General features: G+C 41.3%; 1 protein-coding gene across 1 annotated transcript in view; it reads left to right on the plus strand.

The window, feature by feature from the left end:
• Nucleotides 1-13,545, plus strand: part of LOC128878334 (meiotic recombination protein W68-like) — a 68,091-nt gene that overhangs the window by 3,861 nt on the left and 50,685 nt on the right. The window lies entirely within an intron of this gene.

Here is a 13,545-nt window from a genome sequence, read left to right on the forward strand (position 1 = left end):
ATATACACACGTGTAAAGTTTATTCGTGTACATATTTATAATGAAAGACTTATTTGGAAACATCAAACCTATCATTTGATTCAGACTTTATTAAATAGACATTAAAATGATACACATAACTCGAACAGGGTGACCAAAACCTCGAGTATCTACATATTAACAAGTAACTAGGATACAGTAAAGTCTCCACAAATGTACAAATTTCTCTCCCATAAATGCCCTGAAACCATCCCCACAACTGCGGGGTATACCCCCTTTGGGGGTGAAGGAGTTCGTTCGCCTAGCAGTGTTTGCATGATCGTTCGAAGCTTGTTCGGTAAAACATCAGAGAATATACGAACTCTATCAGAAATGCACCAATTCAGTCCCGAGTTTTAGCATTTATGGAGACTTTACTGTACTTCGATAAATATCCTTCTAAATAATCATAATGCAGATTTCTATCGAATGTAGAATTATATGTAACGAAAAATGAAATATGTGATAGCAATTTCGAGTTATGTACCATCGACCTTGGGGTCCTGAAATCCGAATCTCGCTGCATCGAAGTCGAGGACCAATTTAGGATTACGCAATCGTCGGCGTGCCAAGGGGCCGGCAGCTTCGAGATAAAATCCCGATTTATGGTGCGTACCTGGCCGTACCTCGCGCCATACTTATGGGAGCCCGTGGGTGGCCTGACAAGGGGCACGTTCAGCGACTTTCCGGAATCCTTATATTCACCGCGTACGATTCCCGATCGCGGTGAAAAAGATCGATACCCGCTGCTAGAGACACTGCGACATTCGTCATTCTAAAGATTTTGGGGGCTAACGACCCAGGGACGTGCAAATTGATAAACGGAAGTTATTAGGTTGTTGCATAAGAAGTATCAAAATTTTCAATCTTTGGAAGGTTTCTTCATTTTGTTACGTTGTTGTTATTTCACATAGTTGTTTTGGAAATTGATTGGTATACGAATATCTTCTGCAACCACTGTATGTCCCACTAGGCTTGAAAGGGTTGAAAATATTATCGTTAAGTCAACGCTTTCGTTTTTTTAATTGTAATCGACCTGCATCGCGATGGTAATAAGCGCGAATCGCACGAAGTAATGTCTTCGATGGTCGCTAGTTCGGACATCTCGCGATTTAACGATTCCACGTAAATTCCCGCGTAAGCGTCCACTCGTGTCAGGTCAAACAGTTGCTTCTGCCTTTCTCTCGATGACATTAAAGTCCGCGGTTATGATCTGTGGCTGGGTTAAGGCGGCAAGACAAAAAAAGTTACACCTTTTTCTGCAATTTTTCAAGAGTTTCTTTAATCGTATGCTTTAATTGTATCCTTCGTGTGATTACCAATTAACGTAGACCAGATAGGAAGAGACTTTTTCTAAAAGAATAATACAATTTCTTAGATATTGAGTTTCCTATTTTTCTTTTCAAGATTTCAATGAAATATTTTCATATTTCAATTTTTGTTATCCCTTCAATATTTCTGATTTCATTCGTCATCCATTACTAAAATTAATACCCCAGGTTACATCATTTCATTTTAAACAGAATTTCGTCCTCAAAGAAATAATTCCTTAATCAGAATCAACAGTACTTTTTATTCGCGATTCATAAAATGAAAATCGAAGTTCAATCGAAATTTTATTCGTCGTTCGCTATTTAAATGACAGCGTTATTGTTCGTTTTCAGTCAATTCTTTTTCTCCGTTTTTGCTTCTTTTATTTTCAGAATTCGCACGACGCTGATGATGTAAGATTGCGTAGGTAAAGTTCATTGGATGCGATCGGTTTATCGAGTGGTATCCGCGAGCAGGTTACTTTGGAAACGTTCGAATGTAAATTATGGCACGTTTCGAGGGGCGGGGGGAGGCTAAGTCTAAATTTGATGCAAAATAAACGTCGGTGGTACAGGAACATTATAAATAACGGCGACAAGGTGTCATTGACCATGAAGAGAACCGTGGAAGACGGTTTGGTTCGCCTACGTTCTTTCGAGTTAACCTGCTGTCTAAAGTTACAAGCGAAACCGTGTATGAACAGTGCAGAAAGCTCGATTGAAATCCGTGGAAACACCAAAGACGTTGCGTACATTTAGGAAGAGCTAAACGGAGAGGCCTAATTCAGATTTTCTTCGCGTATATCATTGATTTTTTAAATGACTATTATCTGAATTTTAGAATAAATGACTTTAGAATAAATGAATCTGCTTCTGAGGAATTTGCTTCGAGCAAAATTCTTTCTTCAAAAAGTTGTTACACTTTAGAAAAACATATCCTGACATCGGATAATCATTTAATGCACACATGTTTGTTTCTTTTTGAGTTTGGATAACAAACGTGGAATTGCATGCTACTTCATCTTCGTCACTTTCAAATTCGAAATCGCCGAGTACTTATTACTTCGCTACATATCATTTTGAAGAACGATTTCATTATTAATTTAATTTAGTTCAAATAATTACGAAATAAAGTAACGTGTATTTGAAATATTTTTTCGAAATGTTCGTTTGAAATAATATCTCAAATAACGTGATTTTAAAGGTGAACTGCAGGCTTCTGATTAATTCCGAAATAGACTAAAGTGTTATTTGAAATAATATTCGAAATAATGTAACTTCAAAGTGGCCCGGTCTGGAAAATAATAGTTCACTCGCAATTTACGAGTACACGGTAGCCAAGAGACAGTTGGACTGCGAGTCAGAATGAATTTTACATGGCTGCTCTATAGGATCGGATCGATTGAGCGGTCTCGCGAATCAGAAAGTGTAACCGAGTACAAGAAACACCTCGAAGAGACGGATTCCCGCACACCTTTCAGAGTGCTAGTACAGGTTACGCGTTAGGTGCGTGCGCATGTCGTTTCCGTGGGTTTTATCGAGTCGAGCTGGAGACGTTTACGATCCTCGAACACCTACTCGAGCAAACCTCATCGTCCCGCGTAGGTCTCGACTTCAACGCACCGCGTACTGAAAGCCCTCGATCTCGAGGATCGCGATCGAGCGTCGATTTTAGATGGTAATAAAGATACGTGCCGCGGCCAGATACACTTTCAAACGGTTGCGCGTGGTTGGTCGTGTTGTGGTCGTCAGGAATCGACGCGGAGAATTTTATCGTGACGCGTGTGAAATCGTCCTGTTGATAGCTCGATGATCCATGACAACGTTTCTCGAACTTTGTATCTATTTACCGTATATACTGTACTATACAGCGTGCCTCGTAACTGGTGGTACAAGTGAGTACGGGGTGGCTCTATGTAAAATATTGAATCGAAAATGTAGAATAAAATCTTTTTCATATGACGCTTCATTTTTGAAAAAAATAAGTTTACTTTTGTAGAATTAAATAATTGTCGTGAAACACTTGTCACGATATTTGAATCGCATTTACACGAAAACAAATGTACGTAAATATGAAATTGATACGTAAGTGGTACAAATGTACGTGAATATTATTGTTGCTCAACCATGTTGCGAGCACAAATTGGTAAAAGTAAATTTATAGTACCATTAATTCTTAAGTACATGATTTTTTCACATCTAACAAAACATGAAAACAAATTCTCGTTGATGTCTCATATAATCTAACGGTTCGCCTTTGTTCCAAAGCTTGGCGAAGAGACAATACCATAATCGTATCTCAGTCTCATCGCAACCTCCAACGGTATGATCTTTTTCAGGATCTTCATAGATCAGTAACTTCGTCATCGATACAAATCAGTAGAAATAAACAGCACGTTTTCTCTTCTTATGTGCAAGATTTCTTTACACCTAATAATACGAACTAAAATTATATAAAACCCATCTATTGAACCCTACGAGCGGTCCAATTGAGTTCTCCCAGTTCCGAGAACAAATTTTCATCGGTATACAGCGATATCCAGCGGTTACTATTCGTTCCCAAGCTTGCCAAAGAGGCAGTACCATAATTGTATCAGTCCCATCAGTAACTCGAACGGTAAGGTCTTCTTCAATGCCTCCATAGTAGCATCAATGTATCTCCATTATCGTCAAACAACGTTCTACTTTGTCCAACAAAAACCAACGACGAGGCTCATTACCCGCCACCTTCGTCGCGAGTGCAACGTAGAGCAGCGGTGACACTCGTGGAACCGTGAAACCGCGAAACGATCCACGTTCACCAGGCGAGAGAATCTCCCTGCGAGCACCATGTTCGATATCCACAAGGGAATTCACAGCTACCTCGGGCTGGTCCACGACGACCATAAGTTCGAAGCGATAATTCCACGGTTGGCATCGACTCGATCCGTTATGCTGAAGGCAGAGAGAAAAGAGAAGGCTGGACAACTTGGTTGGCACGCGAAGCGTTTGCTTATGCGTTGTTACAAAACTCCTTGTTTCGCCGCTCCAGTCGAGACGCGTTATTTGTTTATTAGCGCATAGAGGAAATGCATCTAATTTGGAACATCGTTCGCTTTTGACGTACACTTTCTGATATACATACTGTTGAAAATATATATTAGGCTGTCTCGAAAGTTTCTTTCGCGATTTGCACTCAGTTGTCTTGTAGTGCCAGTGTTGGTATAAATAAACAACCTTATCTCTTAGAACTTGATGTTGTTAGAGTAATCGAGTAAAATGGATCGTGCACAATTCAGTGACGTAACATGAAACATAAAATATCGTGCATGCACTACTTACTAATAAAATGAAAGAAACATTTGGGACAACCTAATATATTTATTAGCATTCTGTAATGACGAAAGGAAGGTGTGTGATGATCAAGATCAGGTGACGTGTAAGATTAATAATAAAAACTCAGGGGTCGCAAGTAAAAAGAATACAGCATGCATGTTGGTTAGAAGAAGACAATTAACAATAAATATCTATAAAATCTTGTCGCAACCTCCTCCATTCCAAGCAGTGGTAACTCAGACTACTCCATTAAAGTTCTTACTTTCGTCAAAAATAAAAACAAAACAATTTTCCTACCACCAAAGCCTGCCTAAATCTCCGTAAGACGATGTCGGTACACCTGTTAGCAAATGGTGTCTGATAAATAAGTCCTCAGGTTGTGATTCCTTTTACAGTACTTTTATTAAATATGCATTGGAATTGGTTCTTCCTCAAGCTCTTTGTGATGGGAACAGGACCACTAACGAAAACGTACAGAGCCGATAGCCTGAAGATCGGAGGAAATATACATTGGAAGAAACAGCAATCTCTCTTCTCGCGAGATTCATTTTTATAATAGATTTCAATGAAAAATCTAACAACGTCAAAATATCCTCCAACCATTTTCGAAATAGCCCTCCTGTCCTCTCCCCAAAAAACTCTTCCTGGAGCGGAGGTTCACCGATGACGACCAAAAATACAAAGGCTGGAAACATTACAATAAATATATTGCTCGAGGGGGGGACCATGAATACCAACGGATTTGCTTCTACGTTGTTACGTCGACATCTCCTCGGGAGGAACGCGGCGATCCGCGCCGCGGCGGTAGAAAGCGAGTAAGGGAAAAGGGACGCGAGGCGCGAGGGAGAGAAAAAGAGTCTGGGCTAGGTGAATGATTGCCCGGATCGGTGATAAAGTCATCGCCTTTAGCACCGGCGTAAGATGATACATCGGCGGACGATGCTGCGTGGAGATTGTCCCGCGGTTCGAGGAGGACGCAACCGACCGGCCACGGACTCCAACGCCAGCGTGGGGCCCCGGCCAGCCACGGACAGGGAAGAAAAAACGGTAGAGAGGGACTATATCCTCGTTCCGGTCGGTATGGGTGCCTTCAGAATTTCAGATATTAAGGCTGATACCGCGAGCTCACTAAAATATCACGAGAGCCGCCGAGGATTTCTCGCCTTTCCCTCGCGCGTCCTCTTCGTACTCGATGGCCCGCGACTAGGCGCGCGGCCCCCGCTTCGGGATCGTCCACCGAGATTAAGTCTAAACGAGTTAATTCTCGCGGCTGGCCTTCGATTCGAGTTTCCTCAGCGCGAACAACGTCGACGAACCAGACTTTCGGCTGACCGATGGATACGGAGCGGGGACGCGAGGAATCACGATCTGGATCAGAATTTCAAACGAGTTCAGGATGAAGAAGATGGTATACGCGAGGGAAGGGACGTCTCGAAAAATTTGCGACTTTTGAGAGACTTTTTGGTGATTTTCAGTCTGGGTTGGTGGGGAGGTACTCTTTCTTTTTGATCAGTTTGAAAGTTTTTTAAAGTTCAAAGCTCTGATTGGATGAGAAAAGGTGCACGTGGCAAGGATGCGATCATTACAAGAAATCAGCCCTTAGACTGACTAAAATTCCTTCTTGTCGCCAAAATTTGTCTTAACCACATTTAAATGCAAATGTTTCAAAGCATATGAAAAATGAAGTCAACATGGCACAAGTAAAGAATCTATTATTATTTTAGTTCATTATACATTAACGATAACAGAAAGGATCGTTTGCCATTTAAAACCATCTATCGATAGATTAATAAATTGTTCTTCTAGCATCAACCCAATAAAATTCATTAATTTGAGTTCCTCTACACAAATTACATACCATATCTCGACATTCATCCTCAAATTTGTAATTCGTTGAAATTCATAAAAAATGTGTATTGCTCCTCTACAAAGTAGCTGAATCAAATATATATTCTTTTCGCAACACCGTGCCGATCCGTTACTCAGCTGGTTAGTTTCTACGATAAATATTGACTCAGGTATATAAAGATCTTCGATCTTTGGTCATACTCTGCGATTACGCTCGCGAAGACATCGCGTGGGACGAGTACAGAATATTTTCTTGGACTATTGCGCGCGTGAGAAGTATTCCGTTATCGTTTACTAACGGGAACATTTTTATTTACGATGTCCCGTGCCTTATTCGACATCTGTATTTCAATTTTGTAATCAATTTTACGGCCTTGCGTTGTTCTATGACTCTTGTGAAAATTCCGAGGTATGACTGTTTAGTCGATCCAAAATCCTAAACCAGAATGTAACATGCACTGTTCTCTGCTTGATAGATGTGATAACGAAAATGACGCCTTTATCGTGCTTAAATATATTGAACAAATTTTATCTACAAAACAAGGGCTATTTTTAAGGAGACTTAAATTTAATATGTTTGTTCTTCCAGAACATTTACATAGACTTTTCTATATTTATTTATACCTTATACCTTATACCTTAAGGTGACCAGGTGACTTTTAGGTGAAAACATTGCAATATTTTTCTTTCGATTATAACAACAAATGTAATCGAACTCGTTAATAAGCAGAGAAAGACTAATTACGCGACTGTAGTTGCCGAATAGATTTTCGTAAAATCGGACCCACGTGCGTTTCTAAATTTGGAGCGTCTAAACGACACCTTTCAGATTCTCTTTCCTCCTCTGTCTGCGTCTTCTCCGTCTACGCGTTTCTCTCCTCTTGTTTCATCTCCTACCTTTCGATTTACTCCCAAAGCAGACGCGGGGAATCGGTGAAAAACCTGATTTACAAAAATCCAGCTGGACCGGTTTTGTTTGGTTCTATCGCGTTTCATTGAGGTTCATCGTGTTTTATCGAACTTTTTGCCCTTTTTTTTTTTAAATTTTTCATTGCGCGCCAATCTCGACAGCTATTTCATTCTTCGCGATTCCTCGCGACAATCGCCCCGCGATAAACGCTGCGGTCAGTCGTTGTCGAAAGAAAGAAGGAGAGATTAAGATTAACATTTCGGTCTTAATAAGAAGGTATTTATCGACGAATTTTGCGAAATCTGTGATTATAGTAATTATCTTAAATTATCTTAAATATGTACAGTTGTACTATACGAGAATTAGCGAAAGTAATGAAATGAGAAAAATTATCTAACTAGATTCTATTCAAAATACACACACGTTTGATACGACCCTTTGTGTGTCTTTCTTATTTACTAAACAATGCTGAATCCTGAATCGAATTTTTAAGTACATAAAACGCAACTGAGATCAACTTTCATATACGTGAACACAAACCGAAATAGTAAAATAAATGAACAAAATTCAAATTAGAAGCTTCCATAAATTTTGGTACAAAAGGAACATCTTTAAGCACCAGAAAGATCACAATAAAATTGCCCCGAAGATGACAAATCGGGTTTCAAAAGATTGCATCCTATACATTCGATTCAATGCAGACTAAAGGTTACTTCTAACGTTCTAACACAATCTACAGAGCCCAAAACAAACATAAATCGGTGAAAAGCAAATGGCGACTTGGTGGACCGCGAAGAAGAATCGTTGCACCTCCTAATCCTGGACATTATTAATACCCGGTAAACTGTCAGCTTCCATTCGTTGGTGGTGGTATAAAAGGATCTCCTGGCAGAGTCGAGAGGCGAGCAGAGAGGAGCGGGTTCAAAGAGTTCCTCACCGCCGCGGACAGGGAGAGAACGTTCTCGAGATCCGAGATAAAGGGAGATCGTTTTACCCGCGGACATTCGTTTAATCTGTCTTCGAGGTGTTGGGTCGTGATCAATGGCGAGGCCACGGGTACATCCGTAATCGGGTTTTCACGAATAGACGACGACGATCTTTTCGGTGTTGGGCTGCTCGATTATCCTTTTCGAGCGTACTCGGCCAGATAGAAGTTTGGAACGATTGATGCGCCCATTCCGTTCCTTCCGATCCGAGCTATTTTTCTCTCGAGGTCAAAGAAAATCGATAAATTTCGTTTCGACGTATGATCGCAGCGATCGCGATCCAAGTATCCTTAAGGGAATATTCCTTTCTTTTTTTTAACAGTTTCGAAACAATCTCTGTCATTTATTTTCTAGACAAAGTGATTGACGAAAACTATTGAAATTTGTGACTTGTTGAAATTTATCGAAGTAATTATTGTGGTTAACCCTTTGATTACGGGACGATTTTTGTTGGAAATTCTATGCGGCGTAGAGGTGTGAATTTAAAAAAAATATCATCATGTAGAGAATGACAAAACGAAACTTTTTTATATGCACAGTTTATTCATACAACGTTCAGTTTCAGTGATAAAAATTGAAAACTTAGACCTTCTTCCTGAAATTCAGTTTTTCCAACGAACTTCAAACTGTTTAATTTTTATTTTCAAATCTTTGTGCCAATATAAATCAGTTGTATGATCTAGTGGAAATATTTATTGCGTTACCTGCATTTTTCCTCCAATCGCAAAATTGATTTTAACGTTACATAATCTTTGCAAAATTAAAATTAAAAACATGTACTACTTCCTTCTTAACGCATTCACGACCGGCAGGCTGAAGCTAGACATCACAAATTTATATAATCGGAGCGAAGATAAAAATTAGAAAATATATGTTTGGAAATGTCAATGTTGTAAATATATACTGCATAAAATAAAAAGATTTTCATAATTGATCCATAACCAGAAATAGAATTTGTATTGGCGTGAATTCACGTCAGGGGTCGCGAATGTGTTAAAACAAATACACATAATACTTCCTTAAAAGCATAACTGTCCTCATTCGTAGTCAGCTACTCGGTTCATCGACCATTTGGTCCGTCTAACATCCACAAATTTCTCTGCCACTCGTTTCGCTAATTTCGGCATTCGAGTTTCTTCCATATGAAGGATCAAGGGAAATCGAAAGCCACGAATTCGGAGGACCATTCGCGAACTACGCAGCGGTAGTACGTCATAAAATTCAGCGAGTCGCGGGCGTTAGATTCTCACGTATTCAACGGTCCATGGTGCGCATGTGTGCACGAGAGAGCTCTATAATGCCCATCGACCAATCGAGTCTCGTGATAACGCCCACACTCCAATGAGAAACTCGCAGAACGCCCACTGATTAGATACTAGGGAAATCTCGCTGCGCGTCCAGGAAGAGAAATCGATGCTGAAATGGTCGCCACCTGCTCCGGATTTTTCGAATTTTTATTAAAAGCTCGGCTGACGCGATCGTCGCCGCCCTGTTGGCGCCAGGAAACGCCAGCAACGAGTCCTCGCGACGAATTCCAATATGGAGCATGGGGGATCGCCTGCTCCAATATTACGGAATGTTTCAATTACATGACTCGGATATTCCTCGAGAGAAACTTCACCAGTATTAGAATAATCGATATCAAATTGATCCAATTGATCTTCAAAGCGTTCTCCGATCCTCGGGATTACTAACAGAGCTTTAACCCAACCATAAACACAACTGTTCGCTCCATCTTTCAACCATATCGGCAAGGATTAAACCGTGAAACATAACGAGACTCCTAACAATTTCATCAGTACTTGGCAGAATTTTCTCAAAACTCCCATAGTACTGAAATCTGAAAACCGCAGCATCTCTCTCTAAAAATAAACAGAACCGTCTCGGATACTTACAGTACCACCATAGTCGGTGCTTGGTAAGGCGATGTCCCACCGGTACCACCAAAGGACGTCTAATCAGCAACGATCCCAGCTGCCCAACACGTTGGAGCTTCGCGTGTTATCAAAAGAGCGACACTTCACTGTCCAGGAGTCTCCAAGTCCAGAACTAACTTCGTCCCTTCATCGTTCGAATCTCTCGGTCACTTCGCGGTTAAATTAATTCACTTGGTCTAGCCACACCTCGCGGGCGTGATTGATCTCGACGAGAGTTGAGTCGTGCACGAGCGTCGATGCGACAATCTTATTTCTAATATTTTTTATTTAAGGACACGCAGGTTACTACGTGTCGATGCGTACGACACGGAGTCGCTGCGTGAACTGAAGCGCCTCCACTCTGACGCGTACTAGCCGGAGGAGCCACCACGTTGCGGCTGGTGGATTGTGTAGGAATCGTGGTGAGTCCTGGCTGGCGTCCGGGAACGCCTAGAGGAGTGGCCATCCTCGACCAATCAGCTCTTCCAGCAACTCTTGTCGCGGAGGGTGCCTAATTGTCGACAGCAACCCCTCTCGACCTGCCGAAGGATCGATCACTAGGCTACCACCACTCCGACGCGATACGGGGGTTTGTTGCACGCGTTACGGAATTGGAGTCCTATTGGCCCTCGATTTCCGGATATTGATGTTCTACCCCGCTTCGACAGTTACGTGGACAGCGAACCTTTCGAGATAGAAGATCATCGGATAGGTGCTTTATTCGTTGCTGCCGCTGGTTTCGTTGGAGTTTACCGGTGCTCTATCAAAGAGGGGGCGAACTTGTGTTGAGAACCGTATCCTGGATGTTTAGCTCGGGGATGCATGTGGCAGTTTGGCTGTTCAAGCAAGTGAGGTTCATTAGAGCCGTTGTACCGAGGATTTGGTAGATTTCGGGTCTTGTACTTTGATCACTGGTAGCTCGGAGGGTTATTTAACAATCTTTTCATACGTGTGATTTATGATTTTCGTTGATTCTTCGGGTTGTACTTGGACCTGGTGCCTCGAAGGGTTTGCTTTAATTCTGTGGTCTAAGGTTGCCTTAGCTGCTCCAGTGAGTATTTGGTACCTTTTGGACCTGGTGCTTCGATGACACTAATTTTTAGACTTGGAAGTTCCGAATAATACGATTAGCTCGATCTATTACCTAACAGACTTTTAGCCTTGCGGTTTAATGTCGCCCTGGTTGAGAATCCATCTTGATCCACTTCTTAAGATTTCTCTAATCCATCAACCAGTGTGAGATTCATTGAACCCCCTTCTGACAATAAGTTCAATATCACGAACTACTCGCTACATAAAATTAGCTTAAGACGGGTGCACAGTTAAGTAATTACTTTGCTGTGCCATCTGGTATCGAAGACGTTGCGGTAATATTAGATGTACGCATAAATTTTGTAGGTTTTCTACGCTTTTCAAACTAAAAACGAAGTTGTGTCTATTATATACAGAAAAAACTCTTAGTTCATAAATACTGATACATCATTTTCTAGCGCTATTTAATTTGTAGCCTAAAAAACTTATGGATATACCTAATAATAACATTTTCTCAAAACTGCAACGCTATTGTTTCTCGACAAATTATTTACAAATGGAAAGAAAAAGGTGCAAGCAATCCACATGCGAAAGAGACACGTCGACATGGAGTTATCAGTCCAAGGGAGACTCTCTCCACAGGGATTGCAGAGAACCGTACGACGCGACGGTCTGAACTCGCAATCAGCTGGTTCCGTTGTAAGGGGGTGTCCCTCGTAGGATCCTCCTACCTCCTACCTTCTTCATCCCTTTGCCGCCGATCCCAGGTACCCGCATCCAAGACAACGGCCCGTTACGCTTCGATCGAACCTGAACCCACGTCGCAAACATATCTGCCGAGGTGAGCGCGTCCTTCGGAATTGAGGAGTTCCTCTGATTTCCACCTAAATTGCGAAGGACACGACAGACCAACGTCGTTTAACAATTCTCATTGCGCGCGCACCAGTGTCGCTAGCAAGCAGGTATTAAATACCGCATCGAATCGGATCAAGACTCCTTCTTAATCGATTTTCTTAATTGTTCTTACAATTTTGAAATTATAGTCGTTGTAAGTTGATTAGTTGGTTTTAGGGACATCATTCATTCTTTTCTACTACCACAAATGAGGAGTGCGATGTTCTTGTTGGTGACCTCTCGAGATTTTGGGAGTAGATCTGAAGCTGTTTATGCTTTAGCATTCTTATTATGGGGTATACGTATCATTTCTTTTCATTTCATTTTCACATCATTCTATATTTGTATTAATTTTGAATTCATTTCTTTTATTTCGTTGCAATAAGATTTTTCATTAATTATACAGCCAGAGGTTAGAAAATGATGATGAATAACTTAATTTTCTAATAAAAAGTCACCAGTTTTGAATTTTTCAAATCAGCGTGTGCACTTTTTGTTTTTAGGAATTTTCACCGCCGTCTTCACAAGTTTATACTCATACAAAAAAATATTACGCGAATATTCCAAGTATTCATAATTGTTGATAATAAGGTTCTAATTCTAATGTTTCTATTCAGTATACTTCCTCTTTAATACGATTACAATCAATTGATGACAGTGTGGACTAAAATAGATGTTATTGGCCCGAATGATCGAAACACTGGAAAAACGACATTTCATATGCAGCAATCTAATACCTACCCCCTGTACCTACCCCAATCCACCCTCCATCTACTATTCTCTTATTCACTCATTCAACTCATTATTCAACTCATTCTCTTTTTCAACTATTTGTCCAATTTAACGACCATTTTACTCGAACACGAAACGCACCTCCGAATTAGTAAAGTAGATTACGTTCGCACTCGCCAAGTCCGTTAACGGCGATACGATCTAGAAGACGCTCGTTTCTCAAACTCGAGTCGCACTCTTATCGTCGCGACGCCTCCACGCAACGATGCGTTTCCGCAGCCTAACCGCACGTGCGATTTCATGTCCTGCGCCTGGCACGTGTGTGCCTGATAACTCTACCGTCACTTCCTACCACGTGTACGCAGGTGTACCGCTCGTAATCCTTAATTAGGCGTTAGATGTTCTCGGCGGGAACGACTTCCAGAACAAGAAATCGATAGGAAAATTGTCGCGAAAAATAAAGAAACGGGGAAAATACTCCTCAAAGGGCAGACACGCCGGCTGATGTCTCTCTCACCCCTACCCTTCTCTCGGAGTCCTTTAAATTCCGCCGCAGGGGAGTCGTCGATGGCGCGAAGGGGTTG

This window comes from Hylaeus volcanicus, chromosome 6 (genome assembly GCF_026283585.1).
Source record: "Hylaeus volcanicus isolate JK05 chromosome 6, UHH_iyHylVolc1.0_haploid, whole genome shotgun sequence".
Lineage (NCBI taxonomy): Eukaryota > Metazoa > Arthropoda > Insecta > Hymenoptera > Colletidae > Hylaeus > Hylaeus volcanicus.